At 44.1% G+C, this 20,687-nt stretch overlaps 1 long non-coding RNA gene across 1 annotated transcript in view; it reads left to right on the top strand.

The window, feature by feature from the left end:
• 1110020A21Rik (RIKEN cDNA 1110020A21 gene) overlaps positions 1–20,442 on the top strand; it is a 40,529-nt gene extending 20,087 nt beyond the window's left edge. Inside the window, exons 3-4 of the long non-coding RNA NR_027929.1 lie at positions 17,438–17,509; positions 20,230–20,442. This is a non-coding gene — a long non-coding RNA (RIKEN cDNA 1110020A21 gene). The remainder of the gene's footprint in view (positions 1–17,437; positions 17,510–20,229) is intronic.
• Positions 20,443–20,687: the final 245 nt, after the last annotated feature.

Genomic DNA, 20,687 nt, shown 5'->3' with positions numbered 1-20,687 from the left:
ATCATTTCGAAGATCCATCTGAGGAACAACTTTTAAAGTTTGAATATGTACTAGGGAATTCTAGTAGTCATTCTAATGTTAAATTTCCTGTGGGGAGATCAATTTTTGAAGTTTAGTAACTGCAAAACATCCTTGGCCTTCGGAGATGAAAGTAGACAGGAAAGGGAAACACGCATAGAAATGAACGACAGGAAACTGGGTAAAAGATGTACTTTATTGTTTTAATTCCCACCCACAAACCCTACTTTAAGGTTTCGTGTAGCCCAGGCTGGCCTCAAGGATGCCCTTGAACTCCTACCTCTGCCTCCCAAGAACTGAATCTACAGACGAGCCACACAGTGCCCACTTAAGCTGGATAACTTTCAAAGTAGAAGCTTTAGAAGAAGTGGGCACGGGCAAGGTAGTAGCTCAATGGTGGGGCTCTTACATGGCACGAACAGGCCCTGAGTTCAACCCCCAATGTCACAAGAACACTTCACAGATTTTTTTTTTTTTAAATCTGTAATAGTTCTCAAGTGTGGCTGGGAACTCAGACCAAATACATAGGCAATGAATTATATTTGGAGAGATGGCTCAGCAATTCCGGGCACTTGTTGCTCTTGCAGAAGACAGGTGTTCAGCTCCCAGTACTCATATGGTAGCTCACCCAGAATTGTAGTTCCAGAGGGATCTGAGACTTTCTGCTGGCCTCCCGGGCACCGGCACACACGGGGTGCACATACCCATACATATAAAGTGAAACAAAGAAATCTAAAAACTATACTGCAGCAGGTCTGAGTAGCTGGTCTATTAAATGTTTGTGTTGGCCTCAGACAAAATTTAGGTAGTCTTTCTATAGGTGGTGTATAGTTATTCTAGGGGAATATTTTACCCTTGAGCTCCACCCAAGCCCAAACTGAAAAAACAAACAAAAATATTTATTTTAATGGGCAAAGGTCTCACAGCTTCGTGCCGGAGCGGGCGAGGATGGAAACTCCTAGGCACACACTCACACTCCTTTCTTCTGCAGAGAGAAAAACAGCCCGCAGGCTTGCTGTGCTCTGGAATCCAATAACCTACTTCCTGATTTCACAGAGGGCCGACCTTGGCAATAATTTCTAAATAATTCCAAGGTGCTGGAGGTTGTCTGGGGAAGAGAGGAAGAGAATGTTCCAGAAGCACGGTTATCTGGAGTCAAGTCTGAGAATGTATTCGGGACTTAGAGGATTTAAGGACTTGATGAGGCAGCTGATTTACAAATGAGAACAAGAGTCTCTTTGATCAGGAGCTAGTGAGAGTGGTTAGGAGAGATTTGAGGCGCTCTAGTTAATTGATGGAGCTGGGTGAGGGGGTGAGAGGAATTAATGTCTAAAATGTGACAATACTCTGAAAAAAAAAATATAGGATTTTACCAAAGTCCCTGTCTTACAGAAGCAGGCCTTTGACTCCTCTCTCAGCCTCTGAATATTCTCCCAGTCCTTACCTGCTCCAGCTCTCTGACCTATTTCCTCTCTCTCTCTCTCTCTCTCTCTCTCTCTCTCTCTCTCTCTCTCTCTCTCTCTCTCTCTCTCCCTCTCCAGTCCCTACAAGCATATTTTACTTTACTTTTTACAAGTTACACCCACACACCCATACAGGTTCATTTTTCTTGCCAATTCACACCTCAGAATCAGAAGGAAGGCGCGGTGCCCCCTGACCTCTCTGCTCTTCACCCTGACACCTTGGAATGGCTTCGTTTTAAGCCTTGTGCTCCCCTGCCTGAGGTTCCTCCCCTGCCTGAGGTTCCTCCCCTGCCTGAGGTTCCTCCCCTGCCTGAGGTTCCTCCCCTGCCTGAGGTTCCTCCCCTGCCTGAGGTTCCTCCCCTGCCTGAGGTTCCCACTCCCTGTGTTGTACTTCCCAGGGCTGCGTTGTCTGGTTCTGTGCTGACTGGGCTCTTTCTCATTACCTTGAACCCTCATTGCTCACTCAGGCTTCATTGGCATTTGAAATGAGATGATTCTTTGTGACAGGGACTGTCCTGTACATTGTATGATATTTTCCTAAGGTCTTTGGTCTCTCTACCCATTATTTAATTGTTTGTTTGTTTGTTTGTTTTTGGGTTTTTTGGGGTTTTTTTTGTTTTTTGTTTTTTGGTTTTTTTTTGAGACAGGGTTTCTCTGTATAGCCCTGGCTATCCTGGAACTCACTTTGTAGACCAGGCTGGCCTCGAACTCAGAAATCCGCCTGCCTCTGCCTCCCGAGTGCTGGGATTAAAGGCGTGTGCCACCACGCCCGGCTCTACCCATTATTTAATTGTATGATACTCTTATTATCTTCTTCTTTTTTTTTTTTTTTTTTTGTCTTATGGCCAAATATCATACAGAAGCAATGGAAGGGAGGGAGTATTTATTATTCTTAGAATTTGAGAGATGAACATCTCTTCATGGTAGGAAAAGCATGGTAGAGTGGTAGAGTTCCTGCCTGGTGTTTGGAGCGTATGTCTGAAATACATAATGTTTGGGCAGACCAGGAATCAGAGAAACTGGAGCTAGAAGCAGGGTTGGGCGAATCTCTTCAAGGCCCACCCTCTAGTGACCCACTTCTTCGGGCTAGTCCCTGCATCTCAGAGCAGCAACACCAAGTGAGATTCAGGTGTTCAAACACAGGAGCCTTGTGGAGGACAATCATATCCAACCCATAATGCATTCTCTCAGTGGGAAAGTCAAGTGTGTCCAGATGTTACCAGTTGTTGCCAGGGAATAAACTCCTCTGTGCTGAGAGCTTCCCGTCACCCTCTCACCCTGGCCTGCTCACTCTCTTCAGTACTAGAGAACCCAGACATGCCGGGAACCACCACCAGCCTCACAGTTTTTGATTAGGAAGAGTTTTTACACACACATACCACGGCTCAATGCTCCAAGAAGGCCAGAATCACCAGAAACACAAGCCCCATACAGTGCCTCTCTCCAAAACACGGTGAAGAAACTGCTTCAGCCAGCACACCAAGTATGCTCGCTCCTTCTGGGTAAAATCAAGCTAACAGAGACTGTGGCTCTTGACATTGGCTAGGCCAGCCTTGCTTTCAAAGTGAGTTCCAGGACAACCAGGGCTCCATGGAGAACCCTGCCTCAAAAAACCCCAAGTGAGATTGTTGGGGTACTAGAAGGAAGAAAACCAGACATCTGATAAGCCAGTGTACTATATCCAGCTATAGTATTCCCTGTGTGGGGGCCTCTTTTGTCTTCCCCAGTTCTCCCCACCCCATGCCCCCTTTTCCTACTCCTCTTCATGATTCTTTTCCAGTCCTTAGAGCTTGCCAGGGTCCTCTCAGTGTCCTGCTTGCTCTCTCCGCAGCCTGCAAACCTTTCAAATGATGTGCATTTCCTCCTTTCTTCATTAGACAGCACCTTCTCAGCAAAGCCCTCCCTGAGCTCTAAACCAGCACTCCCTGGAGCCCCGCCCCTCCCTATGCTGACTGAGACTTTTCTGCACTCCCCTCTGCGTTATCTGCCTTCCACCCTGCACTAGTGCTTAATCTCCCTCAGGCTTTCCTCTGGGTTCCTCATTGAATATGGCCCCACGATTTAGCGCAGCATCTACAAGAGGCTTACTGGTGCCCTGGGTCACAGCTAAGATGGCTTACTCATGGGACCATTGGCTTTCTGGTCACAGGTCCCCAAGTTATCATTGAGGTCATGTGGCTCTGGAGCTGGACGCTTGGAAATAGGCTCTTAACTTCCCGGCATCACCTCTGAGTTTATTTCCAACAGTTAAACAGTAACATTTAAATTAGTAAGTAAATGGGTTTTCTGAATCCCTCTAGACTTTTCTTAGCTTCATTCCATCAGAGCATTCTTTTATAGCTAAGATTTATATTTGCCTTGGGGCTGAAAGTGAGGCTCGCTAGTTGAGCTCTTGCCTAGCAAGCATATGGGGCCCTGTATTTGGTCCCCAGATAAAACTCAGAGGGGCAGAGATGCAGAAAGTGAAAAGACGTGTCCAAATCGACTAAGAGAGGAAGGAGACCAGACTCAGGTTGTACAGTTATAAATAGAACAGCTCCAACTCTGCAGTATCTACCATTCCAATGATAGGAAGTAGATAAGTAAACCGGCTACCTTGGCACAAACACTTATTACTAGAATTCTGGAAGCAGAAGGATCATGAGCTAAAAGCTAGCCTTGGCTACAAAGTGAGTCCTAAGCAAGCTCTGGAGACCATAGTGTCTCCAAAAAGAAGAAAAAGGAGGAAGAAAAGGAAGAGATGCAGAAAAAGTGTGTGGGGGGGTAGGAGTTAGGAAGAAGATCAGAACTGTCAATGAGAGAGTGTGAACAGGGGACTTACAAGGTAAGTACAAATGCTCACAAAACATATGAGAAGATCGTGAGTCATGAAGAAAGATGAAGGTAGGTTTAAAAACAGTACCCCATTGGCAGCAATTACAATGAGCGACGCTGATACAATTGGTGATGCGATAAGAAAACTGACATCTGCTCTTCAGCTGTGGGTGTGTGGATGAGGCAGCCTCACTGATAACTTGGGGAAACTAAAACAAGACGATGCTCCTGCAAGCTCACACAGCAGCGTGGTGGAAGCAAGGCCAGATTTGGGGATAATGCAATAGTTAGTAGAAGATGGTTAAATAAATGATGGTTTCTGTTACTAGATACTAAATAAGCATAATAAAAGAGATGAAGTCATATCGTGTGACATGATGTGTCCTGTTAGCTCTGATGAGGCAAATAGATAATAAGCACATGTAGGACGTGGTCCTAACAAGAGGAAGCCTGAGTTTATCTGTTCAGAAGGATTTAGATTAAAGTTAACCTCTAGTGCTGAGTTAACAAAAAGATCCCTCTACTACTTTAGTAATAAGGTTGAAAGGAAGGAAAATGCTGGGCGGTGGTGGCGCACGCCTTTAATCCCAGCACTTGGGAGACAGAGGCAGGTGGATTTCTGAGTTTGAGGCCAGCCTGGTCTACAGAGTGAGTTCCAGGACAGCCAGGGCTATACAGAGAAACCCCGTCCCCGTCTCGAAAAACCAAAAAAAAAAAAAAAAAAAAAAAAAAAAGAAAGGAAGGAAGAAAAAGGAACATTTTGTTTCTACTTCTAGTTATGAATGTTGGTTTGTCTAAGAATGGCCTTTATAGGCTCAAAGTCTAAGTGAATGCTGAGTCATCAGGGAGTGGCACTACTTGAGAAGGATTAGGAGGTGTGGCCTTGTTAGAGGGGGAGTGGCCTTGTTGGAGGAAGTATGTCACTGAAGGTGGGCTTTGAGGTTTCATAAGCATAAGCCAGGTTCAGTCTCTCTCTCTTCCTGCTGCTGTAGATCCAGATGCAGAAGTCTCAGCTCCTTCTCAGTACCATGTCGGCCTGTGTGCCACCATGCTTTCCCTGCCATGATGATAATGGTCTGAACCTCTGAAACTGAAAGAATCTAGTGAGGAAACCCCCACTCAATTCCCGGCCAGCGTGCACCCAAGAATCATGAACAGATGACCATCTTGATGTAAAAGCATGAGGTAGTTTAATGACAGAGCTCCGGGCCGACACATATCTCCCGCAGGAGACTGAGGTGTCGACCACATGGTGGAGCCATAATGGTGGAGCTCTGGGTCGAAACATATCTCACACAGGAGACAGTGGTTCCGACCCCGAGGCTTGGAAGCTAGGGGTTTTTATAGAAAAGGGGTGGGGCTGGGGGAGGAATTGGCGTGGTTTCACATGATTGGTCCATTTAAACATTAGCAGACTGTCAGAAGGGCGGGAGATAGGGAGGCATGTCATTCTCTTTATCTTTATGGCTAAGCAGCCTCAGGAATGTCTTAATGACAGGCCTGCCCGGGCATGTCCTGGCCTGTTCTGCTATGTTCTCAGCCCCAGGTTTCAAAGCTCACAAACAACTCTTTGGGCTATTTGACATACATTACATGAATCACAGGTCTCAAGTTTTATTTCCTTTCAAAACTATAAGCCAGTCACAATTAAACGTTTCCCTTTATAAGAGTTGCTATGGTCATGGTGTCTGTTCACAGTAATAGAACACCGTCTAAGACACCACCACATACATTCTCTGTTATTACTTGAACTGGAGAGGATTAATAGTTTTGTTGAAAACTGCTTAGCATGGCTGTGTCAGCTATAAAAAAAGGCCAGCCCACAGTAGCATTGGGGGAACACAATTAAAAACAAAATCTTCCAACCCAGGAAAATATCTCCCCGAAGAAGAGAAAGAAAATTGTTCGTCTTCCAAATAAGCATTAAATCAGAACGGGAGAGAAACTGACAGCTCACTCGAGAGGCTTGCAAAGACAGAAAGGAATCCGATGCTTTTTATGGCTAAGCAGATACAACCGGACGCCAGGGTTAGGTAGCTTTCACAGTTCAGAGTCAGAGGGCAAAGCTGACAGACCCAAGCCTCCCTCAAGAGCTGGTGGGTGGGATGGGAGTCAGCACCCTTGGTGATTACATTTCAGAGAGAGCTCCTGGGTCCTTGGAAAACACTCCTGAGTGTAGATTCTGGCCAGAGGTTTGATTAGCCATGAAGGAGATTTGCAGCCTTTTGAAAAGCACAGAGAAATAAATCGCGCAGGAAGAGAGAGAAGTGGAAAGTCTCTTTCCTTCCTCTCAATAGTCGATCGTTTGCACTGGATCTAGTTTTACAGTCACTCAGCGGCCTCAGACTTCCGTCATCCGTTTCCAGTTCCTTTTATTTATTTTAATGTGGGCACCCGTGTGCGGCTCTCCGCTAGAATGCTTAAGGATGTGCGCACAGCACTGGATTTCATGACCTCTCCCCGTGCGTTTGCCGTTACATAGTGCATAGATAGACTTAACTATATTGTCATGGCGCACACATGTAGTTTTAGCACTCAGAAAGGAGAAACAGGTAGACCTCAGCGCGTTCTAAACCAGCCTTGTCTACCTAAAGTTCCAGACCAGCCAGGGCTACACGATGAAACAAACCCTCTTTCAGAAAACAAAGCAAGATAACCCCCCAAACCCAAGACATATTATTTTTATGTTTAATGTTGCAGCTATGGGATTGATTATGTGGTCACCCCTGTGCACGAGCATGTGTGCATCCATACATGTGTGACTGTGACTGTGTGTGTGTGTACAGGTGTGGTCCAGCCCAGAGGTAGATGGAACCTTTAAGAGATTATTAGGTGAAAGTCAAAACAGAATTCCAATATTGCCCAGCCTGCTGCCTCTGTGCAGTGTGCTCTTTAAGCTTTCCTTCTGAAAACAGCAAAGAAATTACTAGGTCACAGAAGCGCTATACTAGGTCTTCTTAAAAGTAACACCATGTCCCAGTACCGGCCTCGAGCACCAGGCTCTCAACACACAAACCCTGGAAAGACAAATTGAAACCATCCCCAAATGACTGCGGAGCCCAGGGCAGGGGCCTGGAGCAGAGCCTTAATGTAGGATAGCTCCCAGGTTAACTATTGAGGTGGCGGTGTGCTCATGCGCACAGCCTGATGCGCTTTCCGGACTCCTGTGTCAACACACAAATATGAGACAGTGAGGTGGGCTGAGAGACTGGCAGAAACACAAACTCATGCAACAGCAGAGCTGTAGTACAGCAGGGTGTCATGTGACCACTCCAGCCATAAACACTCCAGGCCTCTCAGAACTGCTCTCTACGTGTTCCTTTGCATCATGAGAACTTCTCAAGGCTCCTATCAATGCCTTGAGAAGTTGTGTGTTTCCAGCATGCATCTGATACCAAGTCATATCTGAAAAAACAAAACAAACAAACAAAAAAAAGATAGAAAAGAGGCTCCACCAATCCTGTTTTGTTTTTGTTTTGTTGATTTTTTCTTTTTCTTTTTGGTTTTTTGGTTTTTCAAGACAGGGTTTCTCTGTGTAGCCCTGGCTGTCCTGGAACTCACTCTGTAGACCAGGCTGGTCTCGAACCTCGAACTCAGAAACCTGCCTGCCTCTGCCTCCCAAGCGCTGGGATTAAAGGCGTGTGCCCCCACCGCCTGGCACCAACCCTGTTTTGAGGAAAATCCAGACCCAGTACTGGAACTTCCTGCCTTCTCTCCCACCCCCACCCTCACTCATGAATAATTCTCCCCTCATTAAAGTTTGCCTGTTCAATGAACTATCCTGAATCCCAGCAAGGAATCACTCTCTCCAGAAGCCCACACCCACCCTGGAATACCCAGTAATATACTTCCTCCAAGTTCCTTACTTTGCCTTTGTCTTATCCCTAAATTATTTCTCGATAGTGACAAGAGTTTAGAAGCACAGGTCGGTATGTCTGTCTGGTCATGTGAGACCTTCCCAAGAGACACCGCTCTCACAACACTGGGAACTCATTGGAAGACTATTTGACTATTTTTTGCTTTTGTTTTTGTTTTCTTCATTTTATCTTACTGATTGATTGATTGATTGACTGATTGATTGATTGATGTATTGACTGTGACAAGGCCCCACTGTGTAGCCCTTGCTGGCTTGGAACTCATTGCATAGACCAGATTGGCCTGGGACAAACGGCAATCTGCCTGCCTCTGCTTCCAGAGTCTGGGATTAAAGGCCTGTGCCACCATGCCTAGCTGTAAGCCTGGAATAATTAGAGCTTTCTGATTCTATGACTATGACTAATGAGAGGTTCCCCACATGACAGGAAACTGAAAGAAGTTGTGGTAAAACCATCAATTCTGGAGAAAAAGGAGCCAACTGAATTGGTCAAGACTCAATTTCATTGTCTTTAGCTCTTCAGCACTTAGCATCCGGAGGCGGCATGGGCAGGGGTGTTTTAGATGGGTGCTGGTGTTACAGAAAGAATGTTCCTTCCCAGCGAGAAACCACTGCAGACTTCGAGAAGCAGGAAAAGCACTGGATTGGAGCACCTGGCAGTCAAACTGTGGCTAACACCTAAATGAGAGCCCATCCTTCATGCAAGCTGTTCCTTACGTGTGTACATCTTAGGTGTATACATTCCAGAAACACTGTCATCCTTAAACCATTTCCAGGTCCCAACACCAGCTTATACTCCCAACCACTTAAGGAGATGGGAGACTGAAATTAAGTCTGGCCTCTTAGGCAGGTAGGAGATTCACCCAGCAGAGATATCGGACTTTGCCAGGATGATTTCATGAACGCTAGCGTCCTCCACCTCCTAGTCGTTATTTTACTGAGGGCTTTTCACCTATCTGGCATAATTATGGTTTTCCTGATAAGCACAGGGGACCTAATGGCAGGACAGAGCTGTTGTTGCCCTTGAGCTGTTGTTGCAGGTATCAGGGAGCAGGCCCTACTGACTGGTTATAAGCCGGTGCTGTCTCTCGTTATGGGAGGGGAGCCTTGTGGCTGGTCAGTCCTGCAGAGTAGATATTTACATCCTTGTGTGTCTTATATTTTGTTCACCTCTAACAGGCCTGGCTAGCACATGACTTATCTTTGGGACATTTTAGGGGCAGTGCTCCCTTAGCTACATTCTACTTGTGTGGCTTGAGAGCTCCTAAACAAATCTATTAACAAGTCCTTCATGACGTCACCTGCATCACCCTGAGTTTCTTTACATCCGTTGCAGCTTTATATCCCTATCAATAGGCGGGGATTTGTAGAGATGCTTTGGTGAGGGAAGGAATGGGCCTTCCGTGTTAGCCCCCCCTTTTTTATGTTATTGCCATAGTAGATCAAGTTTATAAAGAAAAGGAATATATTTCACTGAAAGTCCAAGAACACCTTGCTGGTGCCTGGTAAGGGCTCTCGTGATGCGTATGTCTTCAGTGGAATTTGAGAGAGCAAGAGACAGCAAGACAGGGAACAAGAGAGGACAAAGCCTACTCTTGCAAGGATAAAAGTAGTCTCGTGATACCATAAATCCATCCTTGTGACCTCCTCCTCCTCCTCCTCCTCATTCCTTAAGCTTGCTCCTTGACAGGGCAACGTGGAAGATCAGGTTTCCAACACATGCCCTGTCAGGGACACATCCAAGCCATAGTGCCCTCCACTCCTCATGTCTGCTTCCAGGAGAATTGAGACTCTGCTTAGGTGTAAGACCCTCCTTGATTGTCCTGGATGTGGAGGTAAGTTTTCTTGGTCACTCCTGAACGTGGATATAGGGGAGAAAAATAAAAAAAAACTTTTCTGTACTCTTAGGGTTTCTTGTGACATGCAAATTAAAATGATAAAAGACAGATTGGGGCTTCCTAGAAAGAGTCACGGGGTTTCTATTGATGTGACCAAAAGCAACTCAGTGGAAAAGGGTTTATTTTAGTTTACAATTCTGAGATCACACAGGGTCACTAAGGGAACCCTGAGCAGGAACTCAAGGCAGGAGCTGAGGCAGAGACCACACAGAAACACTGCTTCCGGGCTTGCTCCTCATGGCTTATACAGCCTGCTTCCTTATTCATCCCAGGACCACCTGCCCAGGGCGCTGCCCACAGCGGCTTGGACCATCATACACTGATTATTAATCAAGAAAACCAAGAAAATGTCTCACGAACTTACCCCCGGGCCAATCCAAGAAGACATTTTCTTGAGATTCCTTCTTCCCAAGTGACTATGATTTGTGTTAAGTTGGTCAAAACAAAACAAAACAAAACAAAAAACCTAACCAAGAAAGGCAGTAACCTCCAAAGGAATGGTAAAACTGGTGGATTAATATACCATATAAAGGTTATATGGTCTGAAAGGTGCATAGGCAAAGAAAAAGGGACTAGAGGCAAGCTTCCAGAGGATGGCAGAGAACCCTGTGGAGGTACACTTCTACAGAGGGGCTTTGAAATGTGTGGCAGGAGACTGGGGCTGTCACCATTGCTCTCCTCCCCTTGGTGTGAGAGAGGACCACTTTTACAAGTGGAAAGTTATGTTCCTAGTCCTCCAATGAGCAGAAGTCTTGATCTAGAAACCAGAGTTCAGCTCTCTCTGTAACCTGATTCCTCTGTTCATTTCCAATTTAAGCTGACGCCATTGTCGATTTGTTAAAAAAAAAAAAGCAAGTTATTATTTTGAATGTGGGCTTAATTACGCTTCTCCCAGAAGTTTACCCAGAATATACTCAGAGAAAGGAGCTCACACAGGTATGCTGAATGTGTGTTTATGTGTTCTTAACTAGAATCCGACCCATAATGGCCTCATCTCTCAGAATGTCCTAGATATATTGTGATCTTATTTCTAGTAGCCAAATAAGCTAATCCCCACAAAGCCGCTAGAACCGCCTCTGTGATGTAGCACAAGGGAGAATTAGGATGTTCTCAGTGGGTGATAACAGCAGGCTACCTGCTGAGTCACTGAGCCCATCTATTTTTAATCTGGTGAGCTAACTTCTATTTGGTGTGACCTTATCTGAATGATGTCTTCTGGGAGCTTCTAACGACCACACCACTCCCAAAAATGGAGATAGCACTCGTTTTTATTACTCTGACCAAAATAATTATGCTACTTATTCAGTTAGACACAAAACTTTTATTTTACCAGAGATCACTACTTAACAAAAACATACAGGTAATTAAATTGTTGGAAGGAAGGAAGGAAGGAAGGAAGGAAGGAAGGAAGGAAGGAAGGAAGGCAGAGAAAACCCTTATTAAAACTGTTTTTATTTTTATTTGTGTATATTTCTGTATAGTAATGACACTAGAAATATTCATGATGAAGTTATATTCTTATTTTACATTCCTTATCAGTATAGGAAAACCTGAAACAGGCAAAGGCCACCGCATGACCCTACTTCTGATGCTGTTCTGTTCAATGAACAGAGCTGGGGGACAGCTCAGTTGGTAAATGCTGGCCTTGCACTCATGAGAGCCTGAGTCCAGTTATCAGAATTCACAACATGTAATTCACTCATGTAATTCACAACAGAAACAAAGCACAGGGATAGAGGCCCACACCTCCATCCCACGGGGAGGTGAGGACAGGTGGGTCTCTGGAGCTCACTGGGAGCAGCGAAGCAAAGGCCAAGCCAGTGAGAGGTCTTGTCATAAAAACAAAAGTGCACAACTTCCTAAGGAATGACATCTAAAGTTGCCTGACTCCCACAAGCACATTCATATACATCGGTGCACATAAACATAGCACACACACATATACATACACATTCACATATGCATGCACACACACACACTGACACACATATATAAACACTTATGTACACACTCACATACATACACACATCTACACACACAAACATGCATGTACAAACACAAATTCACACATTTACATATACATGCACACACACACATATAAACACTATACACATACTCATATACATATACACACATAAACATACATACACAAATACATAATAAACCCATACTCACATATACCTGCACATGTATACACACTTATACACACACACACACACACACACACACACACACACACACACACACACACACATATATATACATATATATATATATATATATATATATATATATACATAAACTTATACATATATACATAGAAACACACACATACATGCACACATACATTCACAAACACATATGTCTAGTTCTGGCAGATAGAATGTAAGGGGACATGGAAGGATCGAGTTCACGGGAGCAGGTCAGATGAAGCTGTCTTAGGCCATTGTCCTCCCCCTCTTGTCCCACTGACAACATGGATTTGAACCTAGAGGTGGGACAACCTTGCAGTGGTGCAGGCAACAGAAATTCTGGGTGAGTGGAGTAGAAAATGGAGCTTGTGAACACCCCTGCACAGCTCCACCCTCCGGGTACTTCTGTGACTGACAGATTAAAATGCAGACTGCTCACCTAAATTTGTGTATGCAGCACATTGACATTAAAATAGTATGCATTGCTTTCATCAAAACCAGGTTTGGCCGGGCGTGGTGGCACACTCCTTTAATCCCAACACTCAGAAGGCAGAGGCAGGCAAATTTCTGAGTTTGAGGCCAGCCTGGTCTACAAAGTGAGTTCCAGGACAGCCAGGGCTACACAGAGAAACCCTGTGTCAGAAAAACAAACAAACAAACAAACAAACAAACAAACAAACATGTTTGACTGAGCACCCTGGGTTTTCGCTCATCACAGCTGGCAACTTTGTCTGGCAAAAACCTCCTCAGAAGTAAATCACGCAGGTGCATGTCTATAATCTCACCACTCCAGAGTTGAGGCAGGAGGATTATGAGTTTAAGGCCAGCCTGGGCTACACAGCAAGTATTTGACTCAAACAAAACAAAACAACTCCTTTTGGTTAAGCTATTAGTGTAGTCAAGTTTCTATTACGTGTAACTGCTGCCAACCTTTGACAGACTTTTAAAAAATGTTGTTTTAAATTAAGATAGATTTCCCTTAGAGTCCTGATAGTTACATAAACTATCTGGTACTTAAGTGTGATAAGCTACATGATACTGTCTCTTTTAGGAAATGCAATCCACTATAGCTTGGAATGACCATTGTTCTTGAATTTGTTCTGGAGTAACACTAAAAAGATGTCAAATTTGTTTGTCCTTGTGAGTCACCAAATAAAGGAATATAAGTTTAAAATAACCCTACCATCAGAAAACTACATGCACAATGGGGCTGAGGATATAGTTCATCTGGGAAAGAGCTTGCTTAGCATGCATGAAGCCCAGGGCTTGACCCCCCAGGACTGTAGAAACCACAAATGGGGGTGCACACCTACAATCACAGCACTGGAGTGTTGGAGGCAGGATCATTAGGAGTTCAAGTTACCCTCAGCTACGTCATATGTTTCAAGCCAGCCTGAGAAACAGAAGACGCTGTCAGAAAAGAAAAAAGGGAAGGACAGAGGGGGAGATGGAGGGAAAGAGAAGAAATATAAACAAATTAGTAAAATTAAAAGGAATTTTTTTTCATGGTATAGTTAATTTTTTTTTTTTTAGAATTATTTGGGATCTTTAACCATACTTATAACAAATAATGCCAATTTTGTTTTGTCTTTTTGAGACAGGGTCTCTCTGTGTAGCCCTGATTATCCTGGAACTTGCAGTATAGACGAGGTGAGGTTGGCCTCAGATTTACAAAGATCTGCCCACTCTGCCTCCTGAGTGCTGGGACAAAAGGCCCTTGCTACAACACCCTGCTAAATGACTTTAAGTTTTAAACACACACTGAAACTGTACTTTTAAACTATTTTGCTTATCATTAAGCACAGGAAAACTTGAAGCACAAAGATGTGGAAACAGTTTCTAGTTCCAGAATTACAGCCTTTATAAGGATATAAAACTTCTAAGAGTCAAATTTCAACAGTGAAACATAGAAGATTATGTAGAAACATTAATTATGAGCCCAGGCACAACACTTAGAAAGTTGGGGCAAGAGGATCACCGGGAATTCGATGCTACATCCACTCCAGTAGTGACAAGCATGAGAGGTCCCCAAAACCTGGGCGCTGTCCGGAGGCGAAAAGTTCATGGAAACTTAGTCTCCTGGAACCATGGCATCCTGTATAAGGAATGCTCCAATGTCCTTGCTTTAGTTGGTAAACGGACCTGTGTGCTTTCCCTTAATATTGCTTTATTACAAGTGCTTCTAAGGATTGATATTTTGACATATAGCTAAGTTAGATTCTAGGCAGTCCTTGATCCGACCTTGGGCATGGATAGCTAAGTCACTGCCCTACACAGAAATTTACCTTTATCTAGGAAGAAGGAAGTTTGTGATCTAAGAAGGAACCAGAGTAGATACTTAGAACTATAGATAGCTGAGTTACACCCATACACAAGTATTTACAATGGCCTAGGGGGAAGGTGGACTATACAATAGTCTAGAATAGGAACTATGGCAAGGACATGTAGCCCTTGCCCCTGGCTTCTAAGATTAAGTGGACCTTAGGTGGAGCTGTTTTTGATCCCAGTTGTTAACATTGAATTTTATCCCAGTTGGTTCTGGCCAGTGCTGCCAGATCTTCTGTGTTTGCATTCCTCTGTTTTGTGTAAGAATTTGGTAACGGGTAACCAAATTGTACCTTGCCGGTGTGTCACCTAACTTCCCTATTTTCTTCTGTATAAAAAGTTTGATGCTCGGTTTGACAAATTACATTGAGATCCAGCACACTCTCTCCCGTCTGTGTCTGTCTGTCAATTCCCGCGACTCTATGCCCATCTGCCGGAACCCCTGATTCCCACGGATTGAGGGGGGCCGACTGGGCTCGGTCCGTGGCAGTTCAAGACCAGCAAGACTCTATTCTTAAAAAATAAAAATAAAAAAAGACACAACTAAAATAGACATAAACAAATACCAAAATATATGATTCACGGAAGGGGAGATCAGGACAGAAGCTACTGGAGAAGACAGCAGATGACGCGGATGAGGAAAAACTGAAGACAAAGCCAGAGATTTATGTCCGCCGTATCTACGTAATGCCTCTGATTTAGCGTCAAGACTCTGTCACGTCTAAGGAACACCTGCCACTCCTAAGCGATGCTAGGGGGTTGCATCATATCCATGTGAGTGCTGTTGCACAGAGCAGTGTAGGGACAGTCCTGCCAATCATGTCCTTACAGAGCAAGGCTTGGAAGGCTAGTGTCCTGTTAGCTTAGAAACCGTTTATGCAAGTGTGGTAACTGTAAAGCATTGGTGAGTCAGCAGTCTGTAACTATAAAGCATTGGTGAGTCAGCAGTCTCCAAGAGCATCTCAGCTGGGCCCCATGTTTCCTTTGCTTCCTGCTTTTAAACAGTTTACGGATTTCTGTGTACTTTCTACGGGTCCGCATTCCTCCCAAAGCTATTTGTAGCACACCGCTTGTATAAAATGAGTCTCCTCATTCATAAAATGAGGGTGGCAACGATACCTTGTCCTACTTACCTAAAAATAGTTTCCCATCTGCAGAATGGGGCTAATAATACCAGCCCTATCGATTTCACAGGCTGAACCCTGAGAACCCAGCATGACTATGTCCGATCAAGCTGTCACAGAGAGTAGGACGCTAATCGGAGCCCTTACCAGAGTTCTGTCCAGCCAGCACTGGAACTAAAGCGTCTGGGACAAAACCAGCACACTGCCACTACAATATCTTTCGCCGTGAATGGGTGTGATGCTGACTAGCCTTCTAACCCACTCAAATGTTTGTGCCGTCTGTGCTTACTATGACTGTGGGCAGCCATCTTAAAAGGAGTTGGGGAAAAGCCCACACAACTGGTGTGATCTAGCATGAGCCTGCAGTGGTTGAGGCGAGGAGGTGACTTCGATTTCTCTCCTTTTATTTGCACTGCTTTTCTACTTTGCCATTTCTTTCCCCGAGGGGTCACAGTGTTCTGAGCAGAGTTGGAGGGACAGAGTACTTCTCTTTGGGAAACTTAGCTTTCATCTCTTAGGCTGCTCCAGCTTCAATATATTCCATAGTAGAGTTTCCCCCTCAGACATGACAAGGACATTTGTCTTGCCACGCTGAGGGATGTGGCATGAAAAACAAACTTCTGCAGGACGCAGGGGGCTGAGTGGTGGTCCCAGGTCAAGGTGGCCGACTTTTACACAGTACTCTGGGACTTTAGTCTTCCCCAAATGTCTACCCTTCTTTTCCTTGAAATTGGCAAAAGCCACACTCTTCCCCCAAAAGACTGACTTCAGACTGCCTGGGTACCCAGCACACAGCACCAGGGTCCTGTTAAGAGAATCCCTAACTCACTTTAACTTCACTCTCCTTAGCTGGGAAGTGGATATTGATATCATTAATTAACTACTATATTAAAATTCGGGGATACAATGATTCAAAACATATAACTCACTTAGTGTTTTATGCATCATATTTGTATAATTGTTAGTTAGATTGTTTGTTTTGAGACAGTCTCTCTCTATAACCCAGGCTGGTCTCAAATTTAGGATCCTTCTGCTTCAGCTTCCCAGATTTTGGGATTGCACATATGTCTTAGTCAGGGTTTCTACTTCTGCACAAATATCTTGATCAGGAAGCATGGAGCAGTTTGAGTAAGTGTTGGCCCAGTCTCGCCGCCTCCTGCATGCAGCAACCACCTGTCTCAAGGTTCTCTTGCTGTGGATTCAGCTCACATTCCCAGTCCCAGTAAAATCAAACTCTAGAGGCTTGTAGGCTTGTGATTTATCAGTCAGATTTATATTAGTAAATTCTCAACCCACAAAAACCTGCACAATGAACTCAAAACTCAATTGCTATAAACACAAGCTACACACCTACATGGGGCAAACGCACCCTACTATTATTTAATCATCTATCTAAGAAATCCCCAATACTTACGGCTCCGAGGACTGTGTGGCTCTGGCTCCACTTCCTCTCCTATAGGCTCCATAGGTGCCACAGAATAGGACATTTAATGTTATGTATTCACGTGTTGTTGAGACCAATCTGCTCCTCACAGCTCCCCACTCGTGGACTCACAGAAGCAGCTGAGCATCTATCTCTACCTCCAGGTGGGGCTGTACATTGTGGCTGGGTGGTCATTGGGCAGAAAGTGCCTATTTCTCCTGCAGAGAGGACACAAGTGACAGGTTAGGACAGCTTAGTTCAGCAGAGACAGAATAAGCTAGTCCTTAATAATTCTTGTTTTTCAAGGTCTGTCAGAATATTTTGGGCCAGAAGGCTGAAGACAATGCTCCAACTTCCTGACTTACTGGTGCTATATAGGTAAGCAGCTGTCTCTACTATTTGTCTTAGTTCTGGAAGCTATGTTAGGCTTCCTATATTTTGGTTGTTCTTGGATTTCTGAGAGGATTGAAGACTAGTTATCGTCTCATAGCCAACCCAGGCTATTTAACATTGAGAAAATATATTTGAGAAGATAGTTTTCAGATAGTATACAAGCTAACCCAGATTATAACATGGATTTATAAGCCTCTTTTTTTTTTGTTTTTTGTTTTTTGTTTTTTCGAGACAGGGTTTCTCTGTGTAGCCCTGGCTGTCCTGGCACTCACTTTGTAGACCAGGCAGGCCTCGAACTCAGAAATCTACCTGCCTCTGCCTCCCGAGTGCTGGGATCAAAGGCGTGCACCACCACGCCCGGCTTTATAAGCCTCTTTTAAGATTTTTGTTTTGTTTTGTTTTTCTTTTCTTTTTTTTTAGATTTATTTATTGTTATATGTAAGTACATTGTAGCTGTCTTCAGACACTCCAGAAGAGGGCATCAGATCTCATTACGGATGGTTGTGAGCCACCATGTGGTTGCTGGGATTTGAACTCAGGACCTGTAGAAGAGCAGTCAGTGCTCTTAACCACTGAGCCATCTCTCCAGCCCTGTTTTTGTTTTTCGAGACAAGGTTTCTCTGTATAGCTCTGGCTGTCCTGGAACTAACTTTGTAGACCAGGCTGGCCTCGAACCCAGAAATCTGCCTGCCTCTGCCTCCCGAGTGCTGGGATCAAAGGCGTGCACCACCATGCCCGGCTATAAGCCTCTTTTAAGTTAGGATAGATAACAATGTTTTATTTCATTGACAAAAATGGTGGACTGGGTATATATTGTACTTTATAAATTACAGAATGGTGATCATTGTGCTCAATTTATATTGGGAGGGAAGAACCTTTTACTGAACAGAATGGGGGGAGTGTTGTGGGTAGCTCTGGTGCTGTTTGTATTCTGACAGCTTCCCCAGGAGGGGCTGGCTGGGATTACTCAGGACTTCTGTGATCCTTCTAATGAATAAAGAAACTAATCACTGGGTGAGAAGGCAGGACTTCCAGGTCGGACAGAAGGACAGTGGAAGAGGAGAGAAAATAGGTTGGAGGATGGGAGATGGAGGTGAAAATGTAGACAGCGGAGACCCCATTCCAGGTGGCAGGTTAACTTAGAATGGCCTATAAATTAGGATGTTAGTTATTGCACCTAGTGACTGAGTTACCATTCACCCTGAACTAAGTCTGTGTGGTGGCTCAACTGGGTTTCAGAGAGAAAGCCTGGGTTTGCAAGAAGTAACACTCCAAAAGGCTGTGGGAATTTGGAAGCCTGGGGCTGGCATGGTAGTGGTCTGCCAGTGGGAACTTAGCGAGTCAGGTGGTGAGACTTCAGAGCTCCAGGTCAGAGAATTTGCCCAAGATGAGAATAAGGCCCACCATTGCCTTGCAAGGCAATAGCATGGATTGCATTTTTTAGTATTTCCCTCTACAGAGTGGCACTATTTGGAGGTGTGACCTTGTTGGAAGAAGTGTGTCACCGTGGGGGTGGGCTTTGAGATGCCCCTCCTAGCCACATGGGGACCAGTCTTCTCATGGTTGCCTTCAGAACCTGCCTGGGCATTGCCGTACTTCTCTGCCTTGATGAGAATGGACTGAACCTCAGAACCTGTAAGCCAGCCCCAACCAAATGTCCTCTCTAAGAGTTGCCTTGGTCATGGTGTCTGTTCACAGTAGAGAAACGAAGTCACACATCTCTGAGATGTTCAGCCTTCAGTGCAGTGTTCATAACACTGCTTAACATTTAGCTTCTCAACCAATTTTTCCTGCATTTCTTTTTGTTTGTTTGGTTGGTTGTTTTTGTTTTGTTTTGGTTTGGTTTGGTTTTTTCGAGACAGGGTTTCTCTGTATAGCCCCGGCTGTCCTGGAACTCACTTTGTAGACCAGGCTGGCCTCAAACTCAGAAATCTGCCTGCCTCTGCCTCCCAAGTGCTGGGATTACAGGTGTGTGCCACCATGCCCAGCTTTTTCCTGCATTCCTTAAAATTGATTGCATAAGTAATAAAAAAATAAAATTATGTATTATGTATAGATATGCAATGCACTATATATACACATACATGTATATATGTATGTGTGTATATTATATATGTGTGCATATATATATATGTATATATATATATATATATATATATATATATATATATATATAATTTATGATACAATCTGATTAAAGTATTTATGGTTCCTGACAATGAGGGAAGCATATCAGAAAACACTGTCACTTTTTATCACAAAACTAAGTAACTTTTGGATCTAACTACTACAAATAATGGTAGCGCCATAATGATCCAGATTGTGTCCTAATGAAGATAATACCAGATATATGTATTCCTTTATGGATATTGGGACTTTATTCACATTTAATTAAAAACAAAAAAAATTATTCTTGTTCTTAAAAAAATAATACAGCCGGGCGTGGTAGTGCACGCCTTTAATCCCAGCACTCAGGAGGCAGAGGCAGGAGGATTTCTGAGGCCAGCCTGGTCTACAAAGTGAGTTCCAGGACAGCCTGGGCTATACAGAGAAACCCTGTCTCAAAAAACCAAAAAAAAAAAAAAAAAAAAAAGTAAAAAAATAACATGCTTTTAACTCTCTTGAGATCTCTTTGTGGGTTTTCTTTTACATTATAAGCATGTATAACTTTATAGTCTTAAATTTTCATTTCCTTTGCGTTTTAGAAAAGTACTTCCATCGCGGTTGTGCGCATGGCAGAGCATGCTTGTGGAGGTCAGAGGATCCCTTGTGGAATCGGCTCCCCCCTTCCATTTCTACATGGGCTCCAGGGATCAGACTTACACCATCAGGCTTGCGAGACACTTGACCTGCTGAGCCATCTTGCCGCTCCTCAATTAGAATTTTCAATGAAAATAAACTCTTGACCATTGTGAGGGGAAATGTTAGTGAAAAAAAACCTGAAGAATATATTGCCTGAATTCATGTGTCTCCCCCTCCCCGGCCCCCACCCTGCCCAGAACACTTGTATCTATTTCCAATTATTTAGATTATTGCTTAAGACCTTCCCTCAGTGATCTCCCTACCCCTCCCAGCATCCACACAGCAAAGCTACTGTGAAGAACTGGAAACTCAAATATATTTCCAGTAGCAAAGAACAAGCTACAAAAAACTGGCTTAGGAA

Source organism: Mus musculus, chromosome 17, assembly GCF_000001635.26.
Source record: "Mus musculus strain C57BL/6J chromosome 17, GRCm38.p6 C57BL/6J".
NCBI lineage: Eukaryota > Metazoa > Chordata > Mammalia > Rodentia > Muridae > Mus > Mus musculus.
This window is presented reverse-complemented; position numbering and strand designations above follow the sequence as displayed.